General features: G+C 33.4%; 1 pseudogene; it reads right to left on the bottom strand.

Moving 5' to 3' along the window:
• Positions 1 to 742: 742 nt before the first annotated feature.
• On the bottom strand, positions 743 to 5,940 carry LOC133779815 (serine/threonine-protein kinase BSK5-like; annotated as a pseudogene).
• Positions 5,941 to 18,138: the final 12,198 nt, after the last annotated feature.

Genomic DNA, 18,138 nt, shown 5'->3' with positions numbered 1-18,138 from the left:
GGCAACCAAATAATAATCTCACTACACTTAATTCATAGTACTTACTCTTGAAAAGTTCCAAACAACTGCATTTATATAATTTGTATTGTCTTAATTGGAATTTATATTTGTAAGGACAACTAATGAACATGGACAGAGACGTTTTGATGCATAATTAAGTTGTCTAGATATATTTTCAACCATTTACAAGAATTTTTTTTTTTTTGTATATACAAGTCATCAAAGTTTAACTTTTTAAGAAAAGTGATAAATATTATTTTTTAAAACAAAATGCCTTGTATTAATTTATAAAATATACAAGGATGTGGAAAAACCACAAATAACAACAGTAGAAAATTACATATATAAATATTCTCATTTTTTAAATTCTCATGCTAACTAAACTATAAAAAGAACAACCAAGCCTATACATGGAAAAAAAATGTTCAAACAAAAAACCAAAAAACAAGAGTTACAAGATACCCTTCAAATTTTGATAGAGATCTAAGAAGAAGATGATAAATATGAAAGTTGATTTACATGATTAAGGAATTTACAACAAGGCAATCAATTTGAGAAATGAAAAAAATAAAATTAGGAATTTCAAAATCTTAGTTACATGGTAGTTTTCATGTAAAGTTAAAATGGCTAGTATACAGTAAGAATCATCAAATTAGTCCATCAATATAAATGAAAATTAATTACTCAAACTCCAAACAATTTCAAATAAATTTTTCTTCCAATTTGAAATTTAATTGAGCCACTAAAATGAAAGTAGAATTACATTCATAATTTTTCTTATGTGTCTATGAACAATTAAAAGAAAAAACAAAATAAATAAACATACAAGTGTATGCTTTTAACAATCTAATTAATCTACCAATAACCAAACCAATCAACCAAACACAAGTTAATTATAAGATAATTCTACATAAAATCAGAAAACATTCCTCCCATATTATCAACCAACCATCTACCATTATCAATTCAAAATATTCAAACAAGACACAAGTTTTCTTCCTTATCTCGCCGCAGCACACAAATTTCTCAGATCCTACTTCACTAAGACACACAAGTTCTCAACCTTCTGTTATCACCACAACACAATAATAATCTTAGGACCTACTTCACTATGGATGAATATCTAAGATATTCAAACTCTTCTAACATTTGCATAATATTATAACAAAAACAAAAGTAAGAGAAGCTACCTCTTGCAAAATGTTGGAAATAAAGTTTCCTTCCAATTTAAAATCCAATGACGCCACTAAAATGAAAGAAAAATTACATACCAATTAATAAACTATCAACATCAATAGACAAATTAATTGAGATAATGTAAGAAAATGTGTTAAGAAAAAAAAATCAATTCTAAATTTTTATATTATATTCTGTTGGAAATCAATCTAGATATATATTCTTAGTAAAAATAAGAACAAAGGAGCTAGCATCAAACCAGTAGAAAAACATGTAATTTTTTTATTGTAACATATAGTCAAAATTGTTGTAGTGTCATGAGCTCATCAATAAGAAAGTTTTCGTTCTTTTTTTACTTTCTGACATATATGTTAGGCAATGTGCATTTTCTAGTTTTATAAATACTTATACCATGTAGATCACCTATTCAAATTAAGATTATTGAGAGACCATATCCAAAATGAGAACAACACATTAATAGTTTCTATTTCAACTATTATCAAATATTTCATATGCAATAATTTTTTAAAAAACTTTATGATAACATGAATAATAATAATAAAAAAAAAATTTCTCATGATAAAATACAAAGAACAATAGATTTTTACAAGCCACACTTTATCAATACGAAAGCTTTTCAGTATAAAATAATCAAGGAGTGAAAGAAAAATGTATATGTAAACCAATATCTTTATGGTCATTAAAAAACTTGCTTAAGAAATACTTAAAAGAAATTCAGTAGCTCAACCTATTCAGTAGAAACCAATACCCATTTCGCAATCTTCAACTATTAAAAGGGCATAGACCTCATCAATAGCTCTCAAGCCACGTACCTTTGGCACCCCACAAGAGAACCCTATTGGCATCCTCCAACTAATTACTACAAACCAACTCCTCTACCACAACTAAGTAAGCATAAATCATACTAAAGCCCCACCAATATTAGTTTTCAAATTCTCTTATAGCATAAAATATAGTTTTCGATACATTTAAGTTATTTGCCATATCAATCTGTGCAAATAATAAGATTTTTGAACAATTTTAAATCTAACACGCATCTTTAAATAAAACCCACTTGCTAGAATGCTGCTAAGACTCCTCTCAACTGCTTTGCCGAGAATATCATTGTTTGCATAATCCATTTCCACTCTTTTCATCTCCCAAAATCTATTTTAAAAATAATAAGAAAATAGAAATCATTCTTTTTAAATCGAAGTCAATAATATTAAGTGAACTGATCTACAGAAAAATTGAATAAAACATATTACCTGCAAAATAGCCACGTCCAAATCGAACCTAATTTCAGATTTTTGGTCTAATGTTTTTTATTATTACAGTTCTTTCAATAAAATTCTATACTATACTCATATAAAAATGCATGCTTCTTTATGATTTTCTTGTTACCATACCTAGTCCAGCAATACAAAATAATTGTAATTTGGGATGAAAATTCCTCACTCACTCACTCCCTCTCATCTCTATCTCTATCTCTCCCTCTCATGTATCTCTCTCTCCCCATCTCACTGATACCTCTTGTCTCTCTCTCTCTCTCTCTCTCTCCATCTGTTATAGTTCTCTAGTGGTTACGAAAACAGGAAGTGGGAAATGTTGGCGAAACTTTCAGGGAAGATGGTAAATAAACATTCACACTATATCCAAATGTTAATAAAAACTTCTATCCGCTACTCAAGCTTTTAGATAAAACTCCAAAATAAATTTGATAAAATATAATTAAGTGTGAATACCTGTTGCCGATTTTTTCCTTTCTGTTTTATGTGCATCTTGTTGTTTTTTATGCTTTGTTTTCTATTTCTATTGTTGCTCTTTCCAATAGCTTAGAAAGACCTTAAGGTATTAGTTAATTAATAAATAAAGAAACCCATGTAAGAAAGTTTAAATACCTTGAACCTGAATGTTAATCAAAGAAACTTCAAAGTGTGAATGTTGCTTCATGCATTTTAATTTCTCATTAAGACCTGGCTAAAAGCAATAAATACAAAATATTATATAACCACTATGTCAAAAAGCAATCAGTTGAATATTTATATTAGATGAAATTAACATATAAATGATCAACTCTTAATAATGGACCCATTCTAAAGATACTTTCATCTTTTACTAAAACATTGTCGGAATCACAAATTGTTAAGTGCTTATAGTAACTCTTAAAAAAAAACCATATTAATTATCAAAAGTATCAAAGAAAGAAGCCTAAATAATATAAATTTTCATATAGATATAGACCCATTCTGTAAAATTATTACTAGGCAGCCACAGAAATGCTCAATGGATTCCTTCCATCCTTGTTATTAATATAAATTAAATTATAAAATAAAGTTGCTAAATACCTACTCATCTCTCTTAGTTCAAAAACAACTTCAGAATAGAGGAAAAGTTGGAAGGAGTAAAAGAACTCAAGAAAATAAAAGGTCAAGCAAGAAACTAGAATATTAATAACAAGGATGGAAGGAATACACTGAAGCCATATATTACATTAACTCAATGACTAAGAAACAAAAGAAAAAAATGAGTTGAGTACATACCATGTTGATTAATTGGAGATAAGCACTTGGTCATTATCAAATGAGAATGACAGGTTTCAATAATTTCATAAATTGCTTGCATATGGAAGCAAATTTTCAATTATCAAATGGCCAAAATCTCACAATCCAATTTGGTTGTATCCTCAATTAGACAAGTGCCAACGATCTCCATTTCATCATTACAAAAAAATACATAAAGGAGTGTGCAAAAAATAGTATTTTAGGCAAAAAGATAACTAATAAAATAGAAGAACAAATTTACTAAACATAAAAATGAAAGGATCAAGCAGAGTACACACCTCTGTTTCTTTCTGAAGAGACATGAGAGAAGTGACAAGAGACTTTGCATTTGGTCTCTCACGTGCTTCATACTGCAAACAGCGGGAAGCTAAACGCACAAGTTCAGTTCCATCATCATTTGAAAAATTACCCTATAGAGCAGAATCCATAAGCATCAGAACATTCTTGCCACGAATTAGATCAAGTGCCTGCAAACAATATAAACCGACAATGTTGATCCAACTTATTATCCAGTTAAAACCAGAGATATGTGCTTATGAACTGATGTACATATATTTACTAGTAGTAGTAAGAATAAAGTGTGAACTCACATGACTAGGGGGTATATGTTTTCCACTCAGAAGATCCAGCAACAACGTTCCAAAGCTGTAAACCACATTTTCTGGTGTCACTCTACCTGTCAACAAAGAATTGAATCGTATCATGTATATATCATATTGCTACCAAACTAAATTCTCTCAGCTTCATAAAAAAAATATTTTATACTCGTTGGCCATAGATATCATGAGGAAAATAGTACAACAATGCTTTTTCCATCAACATAATTTTACTTGGAATTTCCATTACTAAAGTCATGAAGAAATGGCTCTTCAATTGCAAATATCTAACATAGTGATGCCCGTTCATTGATAATCCACATTAAAAGAACACATTATTTCTACTTATTCAAGCAGACAAAAATACCAGTTCTTAGGTACTCCGGAGGAGTGAATGCTAAGTTTGTACTGTAACTCTTGCCGTCCCTGCTATTCTTCATGAGGCCAAAGTAGGATAGTCTAGGATTGCCATCCTGATCAATGATCACAGCCAACTCAATAGTAAATTATTTTAATTAAAAGTGTTAAATAAAAATAAAAACGATATATCAAAGAAACCATTATTACCTAATCAAATAAAACCCTGTAGGCATTGAGATCGTGATACAATGCACATCCTTTGCTGCTACAGTACTCCAGAGCTTGTGCCAGATGCAAAGCCACCCTCAATCTCATGGCCCATTTCATTGGTTGAGAATCCCCTATAACAATGCAATCATAAGAAAAAAACTATCCATAAAAAATCACAAAATCATTCTTAGCTAAATTCAATTCAATTGAGTCGTAGAGGTTTATTTGAGAGAAGAAATATCAATTCATAAGCATTCCTTTCCATCAATAGCACTTCCAAAATGATAAACAAGCTAGTACTTGGGCAATCAAGGCAATTAAATACCAACATTTGACTTTTAAGTCCCATGAAAAACCTTTTAATAACAAAGATCTTGAATGAAACATCAATTTTATTCAGTCTTAGACATTTTGAACAAGTCAAAAAACTACAATGCATTTTTCAGCCAAACAATAACCAAATACATCTTCCCAGCTTCACTTTCAGTTATTTTAGCTTTATTTAATAAATTAACACCCATAAAAAGGAAACGAAAAGGAAGTATGTACAAACATATACATATAAATATATATATAAAGAAATAAAGTAACTTACAGTGAAAAAGATGCTTAGCGAGAGTTTCATGGAGCATAAACTCAGCCACGAGCAACCTCTCATCTCTTTCGCAGCAACACCCAATCAGATTGGCTAATCGCTCACGTCTGAGACTCCCAACCAACCTAGCTTCTTAAATAAAACATATGAGATGATTGAGAAAAAGAAACCCTTTACCACGCCACCTCACATGAACCCAATGGCCCAGAAAAATGGCACGACAGATGACCCCAATGTAAGACAGCACCTGTGAACACAGACTCCTCACCCACGGAGAGCAAGAACCCAAGGGCTGCAAATTGGAGGGCAGAGGGCTTTGAGTGAGTAAGCGAAGTGGAAAATCAGAGAGCAGAGTGATGAAAGGCACAATGATGTTTTTAAGCCTTCACCATCTAAACGAAGCCCATGGAAGCTAGAGCACAGAGTTAGCCAATACCATGACGGAGAAGGAGAAAAATAAAGGGAAAAAGAGGAAACGCCAAGATTCAGGAAATAAGAGAAAGAAAGAGGGTAGATGGAAATGTCAAAAACCAAAAGATACGGAGAAGTAATCTGGAAATAGTACGCGCCTACTATTTCATTTTGGCGCCTAATAATTTCACTAAAATTTATATGTCCGTGTCTTTTTTTATTTACACCAAACAATAACGCTTTGGAACTTTTGTAATATTTTCTTGTAATATTTGGTGAAAATTCTTGTAGTGGTAGGCTATCACCTTGTCGTTTTGCATCATCACACAACCCAAACCTTGCTTCGATGCATCGCAGTAGACTACAAACTTGTCGTTGGGTGTTGGTACACAAAGTATTGATGCTGAGCACAACTTATCCTTAAGCAACTGGAAGCTCTCTTCACACTTATCAGTCCGGTTGAACCTCTGTCGCTTCCGAGTTAGGTTGGTGAGCAATGTGGCTATCTTAAAAAAGCCCTCTACGAACCTCCGATAATAACCTGCTAGTCCCAGAAAACTTTTTACCTCTGACGCGTTCTTTGGTCTTGGCCAATCCTTCACAGCCTCTACCTTAGATGGGTCTACTACAACTCCGTCCTTGGATAAAATATGGCCGAGGAATGCTACTTGTGAAAGCCAAAATTCGCACTTCTTGAACTTGGCGTAAAGTCGATGCTCCTTTAGTTGTAACAAGATCAACTTTAAATGTTCCTTGTGCTCGACTTCGTCCTTTGAGTACACCAAGATATCATCGATGAACACTACAACGAATTTGTCCAAGTAATCCTTGAAGACCTTATTCACTAAATCCATAAATGCAGCTGGACCATTGGTAAGACCGAAAGACATAACTAAAAACTCGTAATGCCTGTAATGAGTTCGAAAAGCTGTCTTAGGAATATCCTCTTCTCGTACCTTGAGCTGATGATACCCGGATCGTAGATCAATCTTTGAAAACACGGTCGTGCCTCGAAGTTGATCAAACAAATCATCAATCCAGGATAGCGAATACTTATTCTTAATTGTCACCTTATTCAGTTTGCGGTAATCTATACACATCCGCATACTTCTGTCCTTCTTCTTCACAAATAAAACTGGTGCTCCCCATGGCGAATGGCTTGGTCTAATGAAACCCAAGTCTAAGAGTTCTTGTAGCTACGTCTTTAACTCTTTGAGTTTGGTAGGTGCCATCCGATATGGTTCCATGGAGATAGGCTCGGTGCCCGGTACTAATTCGATTGTGAAGTCAATTTCCCGAGTCGGGGGCAACCCTGGTAAGTCGTCAGGAAATACTTTTGGAAATTCCTTTACAATGCGGACATCTCCAACCTTTAGTGGTGTTTCCTTTACCACATCTGTGACACTGGCTAAGAATGCATGACATCGTTTTTCTATCATCCTCTGACCTTTGAAAGAAAAAATAAGTGGTGTGCGTAGTCCTAAAACTTTTCCCAAAAACCATAATCTCTGACCTTCCGGATTCTCGAACATCACTTGCTTACGTCTGCAGTCAATGGTTGCTCTGATACCAACTGTAACGACCCAACTATTTCTAAGGCCTTGGACCATTAAAACTACTAGACATAGCTACTACTTTGAAGAAAACATACATAAGAAATAATCATAACTTTATTAAAACTTCAAAATAAATGTTGTGCAAATTACAAAATAAAATAAAATGTGGTATGGGTACCCATTGTTTAATAAAACATAAAAACATAGCTTTAAATCAATTGTTCAAAACTAAATGCAGAATTACAAAAGAAACATATTCAAAAGACTAAAATAAACGTCATCCTCGATCGACACGCAGCCCATTCATTCCATTCATCCTCAACACACAAGCCAAGCCACCAAGAATCCTTCCGCCTCCGTATTTAGTTTCCTGCATCACACTAAAAATAAAGGAGTGAGCCTAATGCCCAGCAAGGAAAATCCACTCACAACATATAACATAAATCATAAACATAAGACTATATCATAATCATATACTATAAAACATATATCATAACTCTAACCCATGATCATGGAAATCTTGGGGTTTTCTATCCAAGCAACTATAAGCCCCAAGAAACATAAAAACATTGGGGTTTGCTAACTAAGCAACTATAAGCCTCAAGCGATATAAAAGCGTTGAGGTTTGCTAGATAAGCAACTATAAGCCCCAAAGACTACAAAACATATTCATATATATACTATAGCATAACATATCATAACATAAGCATACTATAACATAAGCATATTAGAACATATAAGCATATAAAATCAATCATATTTTCCTTACCAAAACCGGGATATTTGAGAACAAGAGCGGGATTAGAACACTCCTAAAACCAAAAGTAAGAATGGTGAGTTTTCAAAGAAAATAGATGAAAAGAAAACTAATCCACCAAAGAAGAAACTTACCGAGAAGAACCTTAAATCAAAGAACTTAAACACCTAACTACAAAAGTTAGGATCTGAAAGAAACTTATGGAAAACTAAGGAAACTTAAAGAATATAACATGAATAATATTACATTGGATGAACTAGAACCGATCTACACCTCAATATCGAAAACACACTTTTTCTCACTACCCAAGTGTTTATAAAGCTTAAGATAATAAAGCTTTTATCCCCAAAACTGAAGTGTGTCTCTCTATAGAAATCCTATCAGCTTGAAGGCTCTGAACACAGCTTGAAGAATGAAGAAAAATGGATGAGTACTAGATCCTATTTATAGAGTTCTAGGAATGAAAATATATTTTTTTTGCTTGAATAAAATAATGAATATTAAATGAAAAATAATTGAATATTCGGTCAACAGATGCTTAAGACTCGGTCAAAAAAATGTTCAGAGGCAAGTCAAGAGGTTAATGAATGAATCAAGCTGGGATTCCTCGGAGTTCGAAAAACCACTCCTAGGGCCAATATATCGCCCACCTTAGGCGATATATCGCCTGACCCTATATCCCGAGTGTTCGTGGTTTCATTCGTGTGAAGTCAACAGGTTTCTGTATCTTCTGTGCTGCGATATATCAGCATACATAGATATTTTAAACGCATTTTTGCACGAATTTAGGATAATTAGAGTTATTAATCAGGTTTGACTGAGTAATACGTGATTCCAGCAGGTTCTGGAAGGTTCTAGAGCTCCTAGAGACTTCTATTATTGAACTATCCATTTAAAATGCTTAAATCCTTAAATAAACAAGATCATGACAAGTGTCATGCTCTTAATGGCTCTAACTAAGCCTTAAGATATAATAAATAATATATATGGGACTCTACATAGTAGTCAACATTGTCCCCAATGGTGAAAACAAGAAATACAAGAAAATGAAAACTCTCACCCAAATGCTTCTCTAACACTCAACTCCTCTCAACCCCCAAAATGCATCATCATATCGATCCTAGAAAGAGAAGGTGCTATGTAATGATCCAACTTATTGTAGACTTTGGACCATTAATAACTACTTGTAAAGAACGCCCTAGACTAATACTTACAAAATATTCGCATAACATAGCTTATAAAAGAATACCGTTCCATTATTAAAGTCTCAGGGGAACTTATTTAAAATCATGCAAGTTGGCACCATAAGTTTAAAATAAAACATAGGTTTTTATGCAAAGTTCAAAGAAAAACCAATTAAGTTAAATAACAGAGTCCCACTGATAATTTAGGAAAAAGTCCCTTAAAACAAAACATAATTTAAATGGCGTTCTACGTTGATCGTTTTATCGTCCATAGGATTGCCCCACGCCATACACCCCATGATGAAAGAACTCCTCACGTCACCACGCGTGCCATAGAGAAAACCTATTTGCTACCTGGAAGGAAAGTAAGGGGGTGAGCTAAAAGCCCAGCAAGGAAGTACAAGCAAATAAGCAAGTAAGAAAAACAACAAACAACCAAACACTAACATTCATCTAAAATCGTCATGGTATATCATAACATAATCGTAACATTTCATCATATCATAACATAAATGTGACATATCAACATATCATAACATAAATGTGACATATCAACATATCATAACATAAATGTGACATATCAACATATCATAACATAAATGTGACATATCATCATATCATAACATAAATGTGACATATCAACATATCATAACATAAATGTGACATATCATCATATCACAATCATACAACATACAAGATGAGCATGGAACGCTAGTTGTCCATGTCACCCTATGAGGTAAACAGGAGATCACTGGTCCTTGAATAACCTCGGCGCGTCCGCCCTAGGAGTCACGTCTCAATGTCCTTAGTAACTCGTTCGATGTATCTGACATCGAAATCTGTTTGATGTATCTAACATTGCATTCTGTTTGATGTATCTAACATCCATACACATATCACATTCAACAGATCGTCACATTAAGGCATTCATAATTTCATAACAGTTCATTCATATAACAGCCTTACCATTCATAGCATAAAACCATAAAATCTATCTAACTTCCTTACCTCAGGTCCAAGCTAAGAATTTCACAATCTTTTCAACGAGCCTATATCATAATCAAAATAACGTTTCTTAGGTTCATAAAATTACTATTTTGCCCTTCCATACAACTCATGTGTGCATGGGCCATGCACTCATGATAACAGTTACACTAAAACATGCAATTATCGCCAAAAAGAATAATGCTCGTTCTACCCATTTTAATAACATGATTGCTTTATAAAAATTACATAGTTGAATAATAATCATGATTTTGGACGTAAAAGTTGATTTGCATGTAACATGCATACGTGGGAACGTTGCGTAATAAAGACGTTTTCAAAAACGATAATTCTACATTTCTTGCTTCTATTGTTTGAAAATCAATGGCCATATTACATGCTTTATTTTTCTTAAAATTTCTAAGTTGATTAAATTTCTCAAAACTTTATTTTATTTTAGCTCAAAATAAAATATGTGACATTTTCATTTAATAAATATTAATTTACGAAGAATTAACCAACAAGCTTGGGTTTAATTAAAATACCTATTTTAACATGTTTCTTTAGAAAAATATATTTTATTATTGTGTTACAAAAATGATGTGAAAAATATATTTTAAGTGTGGAAAAATACATTTTGATTTAATTTATTTAAGACTTAGTTTTTAAGTAGTAAAAACTCATATGTGACAATTTAATAACAATTGTTAACCTTTTTAAAACAAACTTTCAGCCACTATTTATTTTATTCAAAAATCACAAATAAATAGAGTCTGAATATTTTTCTCAATCAAAATAAAGAAAAATCATTATTTATCAAAATATGCATTTCATACCATTAAAATATCATTTTTCAATATTACCATAACTTAGGAAAAATAATTTATTCCAAAAATTAATCAAATTCATTTTTAGTGAAACTTACTTCATATTTTATTACAAAATTCCAGCAACCATTTTTTTATCATTAAAATCACCATATTCAATTTTTATAAACTCATTTTTTCTCAAAATTCAATAAAAATTCTGTAGGATATTAATTGAGTAAAATATCATAACATGAGACTTAAAATCCTCTTTTAATTTCATAAAAATTAACATATTCATCAAGAACATTATTTATGCATGCAACTCATCTTTTTATCAACTTTTACCCAATTATTTGAAAAAAAAACAGCAAGCTTAATTCTTTGTAAAACTCAACTTTTGTCTCAAAAATTACATAAAATCATTCATGCTTAAAATCTCATTATGCTCTTATAATATGCATGATTCTACTAACATAATCACATGAATCCTTTTAAAATCATTTGTTGCAATTCCATGAAAACCAACAAAACATTAACAATAAAAATAGCATATAGTAAATTTATAAGCACCATATTCACATATGCCTTATATTAACCTAGCATATTTCTATCATTATTTTCATGCATCTTATAATTTAATCATTCAAAATATAACATGCATCTAACAAGATTTCATGATCAAAATATCAAGATTACCACTTATTCTCTTACCCATATATCATAGATCCTAAAACATGGATCAAACATATTGTAAATCACACAACATATCAAGAACACCCTTGGGTGCACCTAGGCCGAAATCACCATACAAGTATTCATAGATTATTACAATTTTTTTATGCATAGCAAAATCAACATCACAACCCTTAAACACAAATCATACTCTCACAAAATCCAAATCCTATACATCAATCCTACCAAAATCAACCATTAGCACCATTAGCAAAAACCTCATATACAACCCAACCAAAAACAATATAAGGCTAAGGAAAAGACCATTACCTCTCTTGATTGTAAAAATCAAGAACACAAAAGATCAATACCCCAAACTCCACACCCTTGTTCAAGCCTAGGGTTTTTATGGGAAAGCCACCATGAGGAGAAAGAAGAATCCAAACACACACAAAACATAACACAAATCAATATCATATTATCAAATAAAGAGATTAAACAAAGAGAAAACAAGAAGACATACTCTAGGGGGTTCCTCTTCACTTTCTTCTTCCTTCTTCCTTTCTTTCTTTCTTCCTCTCTCTCTCTCTCTCTACACGCCACTCTCTCTCTCTCTCTCTCTCTCTCTCTCTCTAGGTCACGGCAGCCACACACACACACCCAAGAGCAATGGCTCTTCTCTCCTTTCTTAGCCCCTTTATCACAAATCCTCTCATAAAGTCTCCCCAAACAATATTAAGGTAAGTTTCCATTTCTCTTTTATTTTCTTTGATTTCTCTTTATTTCAAAAAGATACAAAGGGATAAGATATGATCATGCCTATCCCCAAATGATCATGGTCTTCAAGTCTTGATTTTTTTTTACCATCTTAAGGAAATATTCCATTCCCACTAGGTCACACGCCCACTTCCCATTTCCCCTTTCTTTTCTTTCTTTTTTTTATAAATAAATTAACCTAAATAAAATCTAAAATAAGGAAACATAAAATGTGTAGAAAATCTACACATGTGCACCATGCTACCATGCACTAGCACACACTAAATCACTAGGGTGCATTGCTATCTATCATGCACCTTAGTGCATTCCACCATAGCTCACATAATTACCTCATTTGTCACACTTAAATAAAATGTAACACTAATAGTAAAATAACATGTTACACAATTATTCACTTATTAAATTAATTAACCAAAACATTTCTAACAATTAAATAAAATAACAAACAATCAAATAAAACAAATAAACAATTAAATAAAATAACAACACTTAAATAAAACAATTCATCACACTTAACATTTAAATCAAATAAAGCACAAAATTTAAATAATCTAAAAAAAAAAAATTGGTGCACTACACTACTATACATAAATACTAATCTTAAGAAAACATACATATGAAATAGTCATAACTTTATTAAAACTGTAAAACAAAGGTTAACATAAAATTCAGAACATGACATTGGATCCCATTGTTTGAAAATAAAGTAAAACATGACTTAAATCTTAAAATGAATTTGGTTACCAAATCAAGTGCGGAAATATATAGAAATTATAATTAAAAGACTTAAACAACGTCGTCCTCGAATCGTTCGCGCAGTCCATCGATTCCATTCTTCCTCAATACACAATACCAAGCTACCAAGAATCTTCCCGCCGCCATACTATTTTCCTGCACATATAAAACAAAGGAATGAGCCTAATGCCCAGCAAGGAAAATCTACTACAAGAATGAAACATATACATAAACATAAGCTATAAACATATAACATATTCTATAAACATATATCATAATTCTAACCCATGTACATGGTAACTATTGGGGTTTGCTAACTAAGCAACTATAAGCCTCACAATAATGAGGTTTGCTAGCTACGCAAATATAAGCCCCAAAAACATAAAAGTGTTGGGGTTTGCTATTTAAGCAACTATAAGCCCCAAAACATATATCAAAACATATAAAAACATACTATAGCATAATCATAACATATAAAAACATACTATAGAATAATCATATAAGCATATAATACTATCCTATTTTCCTTACCAAATAACGGGATGTGAGAACAAGGACGGGATTTTGGAACACTCCTAAAAACCATTAATAGAAAGGTGAGTATTCTAAAAGAAAGAGATGAAAAGGACTGAACTAAACCACCGAGAAGGTACTTACCGACAAGAACCTCAAGTTCAAAGAACTTAGATGCCTAACCACGAATGAAAACAGTGAGTTAGGAATTGAGTAGAGAAAAAACTATAAAAACTAATGAAACAATACAGAAAGGAACTAGAAATAGGAATACCTTGAATGCACTATAACCGAACTACACCTCGATATCAGAATACACACTATTATCCTTACTTCCTAATTGTTTAATAAGCTTAGAATGATCAAGCTTATAACCCCCAACCCAAGAGTTTAACACTCTAAAGTAAACGTTGCAGCTTGAAGGCTCTGAACTCAGCTTGATGAATGAAGAAATGGTTGGGTACTAGGTCCTATTTATAGAGTTCAAGAATGAAAAAATCTTCATTTAGCTTGAATAAAAATAATGACTTTTTAATTGAAAATCATTTGAATATTCGTTCAGCAGAGGCTTAAGACTCGGTCAAAAAGATTCTGGACTTATCCAGAGGTTATGGAATAAAATGAGCTCGGTTTCAAAATTATTCAAAAATCATGCCCTAGAGCCGATATATCTCCCATGCTAGGCGATATATCGCATGGGATAATATTCCCAAGGCTCGTCGAAGTGGTCGGGCGAAGTTACGTGTTTTTCGTATTCCCCGAGTGGCGATATATCGCCCCCTAGAGATGCGATATATCGGCATACGCTGAAATATTATACACGTAATTACACTTTTTCAACCTAATTTTAATTGAGTAAAAAACTTTGACTGGGTCCTATAACGATTTCAAAGCTGTTGGCAGACTCTGGGATTTTCAAATATTACTCTTAATAAACTATTCCTCAAAACACTTAATTTCTCAATAAACATGCACACAACAAGTGTCATTCTCTTATTGGGTCTATCTAAACCTTATAGTATAATAATTATCATCTTCATAATCAGTTATATTAATCATTCATTATGTTATAATTAATATTCTTAAACTATAGGTTAAACTTATAAAATCTACAAGGGCTGCTACGAGTGTTTAACTAAGTCCTGGCTTGAACCAAAATCCACAATAATAAACATACTACAACTACTACTAGCTATTACTATTACTACTACTATCTAACTAGCTAAGTAAAGTTCATGGACTCTACAATTCTCCCCTACTAAAAAGAATTTTTTCCTCGAAATTTACTTACCAAACAATTCCGGATACCTTCCTTGCGTGTCTTCCTCCAACTCTCACGTTGCCTCCCATTCAGAACTATTACTCCATAGGACTTTGACTGTCGGAATACTCTTGGACCGTAACTGCTTCATCCCTCTATCTAGGATGCTAACCGGTCGTTCATCGTAACTCAAGTCTTTCTAGAGTGCTATCGTATTATATTTAAGGACGTGAGATGGGTCTGACACATACTTGCGTAGCATTGAGATGTGGAACACGTTGTGACTATCTGCTAGGGCTGGCGGTAGGGCTAATCTATATGCAACTGCTCCCACTTTGTCCAATATCTCAAAAGGACCTATAAATCGGGACTAAGCTTGCCTCCCTTCCCAAAACTCTTTACGCCTTTCATAGGAGATATCTTCAGGAAGACTTGATCTCCGACTTTGAATTCCACATCGCGTCGCTTGGCATCTACATAGCTTTTCTGACGGCTTTGAGTAGCAAGCATACGCTTTCTAATCAGTGCTACTGTTTCTTGAGCTTTTCTAACAGCTTCGGGACCGAGAAGCTGCCTTTCTCCTACCTCGTCCCAATGTAACGGCGATTGACACCTTCTTCCGTAAAGTAATTCATATGGTGCCATCCTGATCGTTGAATGGTAGCTATTGTTGTAGGAGAACTCTATCAGCGGTAAGTACTTATTCCATGATCATCCGAAATCAAGTACACAAGCGCGTAGCATATCTTCTAAAATTTGTATGGTGCGCTCGAACTGACCGTCTGTCTGAGGATGAAAAGATGTACTAAGACTTAACTTAGTACCCATGGCTTGCTGTAAACTTCCCCAAAATCCCGATGTAAACACTGATCCTCTATCAGACACTATTGTCATGGGGATTCCGTGCAACCTTACTATCACTTGGACATAGATGTCTGCGTATTGTTCCGCTGTGTATGAGGTATTAACAGGTAGAAAATGAGCGGACTTGGTTAGTCTATCTATTACTACCCAAGTCGAATCATGTTGCTTACTTGTTTGTGGCAAGCCTATCACGAAATCCATAACTATATCATCCCATTTCCATTCTAGTATGCTAAGTGGCTGCAATAAGCCTGCAGGCCGCTGATGCTCTGCTTTCACTTGCTGGCACATTAAACACTGGCCACCAATACATTGCCTTGATGTCGTGTGTCATCTTGGTCGATCCTGGGTGAACTGAGTACGGGGTAATGTGCGCTTCTTCTAGAATATTCATCTTAATCCTTTGATCATTCGGCACACATACCCGATCCTTATATCTCAATAACCCTTGACCTGATATTGAGAAATATGTTGCCTTGCTTTCTCTGACTGCATCCATATGTGCCACTAATGTGTTGTCACGCCCTTGCCCAATCCGTATATCTTCTAGCAGATTTAACTGGATAGACAAGTTAGCCAGCTTGCCGACAACTACTTCTATTCCGGCTTTTCTATTCCAGCAGTATTGATCAACCACGTTTGCCTTTCCCGGGTGGTATAGGATTTCGCAGTCGTAATCCTTCACTAACTCTAACCACCTGCGCTGCCTCATGCTAAGCTCCTTCTGAGTGGAGAAGTACTTTAAACTTTTGTGGTCCGTATAAATCTCGCATCGTTCTCCGTAAAGATAATGGCGCCAGATTTTCAACACAAAGACCACCACTGCCAACTCCATATCGTGAGTTGGGTAGCGTTACTCGTACTCCTTCAGTTGCCTTGAGGTGTAGGCTATCACCTTGTCATTCTACATCAGCACGCAACCTAACCCTTGCTTCGATGCATCGCAGTAGACTACAAACTTGTCGTTGGGTGTCGGTACAAAGAGTACTGGTGTTGAGCACAACTTGTCCTTAAGAAACTGTGTAATGACCCAACTACTCTAGACTTTTGGACCATTAACGAAAACTATACATACTAATCCTTAATAAAACTTACAAGTGAAAATACCATAACTTTATTAAGAAACTTGTAAAAATAAGAGTTAAACTTACATAAAATTTAGGTTAGGATATGGGATCCCATTGTTTTAAAAACAAAACAAAACATAATTTAAAATAAAAAGGAATTACATAACAAGTGCGGAAAAATACATGTAAAAACCATAAAAACAAAACTACATCCTCAAATCGTAACGCTCGGCTCTTGAATCCATTCCGCCTCAATACACATTCTCCAAGCTTCCAAGAACCTTTCCTGCCACTAAGTCTATTTTCCTGCACATATAAACAAAAAGGAATGAGCCTAATGCCCAGCAAGGAAAAATCTAGCACATAGTTCATATACATAAATTTCATAAGAAACATAAAAACATAACAAAACACTTATATCATACACATACTATAATGGCCATTATTACTTGGGGTCCCATAGACTAAACAAGTCATATGCCCATTAGATTAGTGGGGTCCTACTAGCTAAGCAGGTCATATGCCCATAATCCATTTGGGGCTTGTTAGTCATATGGGTCATATGCCCAAGCCTACAAACATACATAACATAACATAACATATTTCATAATATAAAAACATAAGATAACATATAAAAAGCATATAACATATAAATTCTATCCTATTTTCCTTACCAAAGTAACCGAGATATGAGGACAGAGTTAGGACTATGGAACACTCCTAAAAACCATTTATGAAAGGGTGAGTCTATTGAAGAAAAAGAGATGAAAGAGATGAAGGAACTATACTTTTAAAAATATACTTACCAAAACGTTTTTGCTCAAGAACTTAGATTTTCTAACCAAAATAAGAATAAGGTTAGAATGAGTAGAAGACTATGAGAACTTTTAAAGAAAAAGTACAGAAACGAACTAGAGTTTGGGATACCTTGAAGACTTGTGAGACCAATCTAAACCTTGAATCGAAATGCTATATAACCTTACTTCCCAAGTGTTTGATAAGCTTATAATGATCAAGCTTATGATTCCCAACCCAAGTGTTTACACT

This window comes from Humulus lupulus, chromosome 5 (genome assembly GCF_963169125.1).
Source record: "Humulus lupulus chromosome 5, drHumLupu1.1, whole genome shotgun sequence".
Classification (NCBI taxonomy): Eukaryota; Viridiplantae; Streptophyta; class Magnoliopsida; order Rosales; family Cannabaceae; genus Humulus; species Humulus lupulus.
Note: the sequence above shows the minus strand (reverse complement) of the source record. Positions and strands in the feature narration are given on the sequence as shown.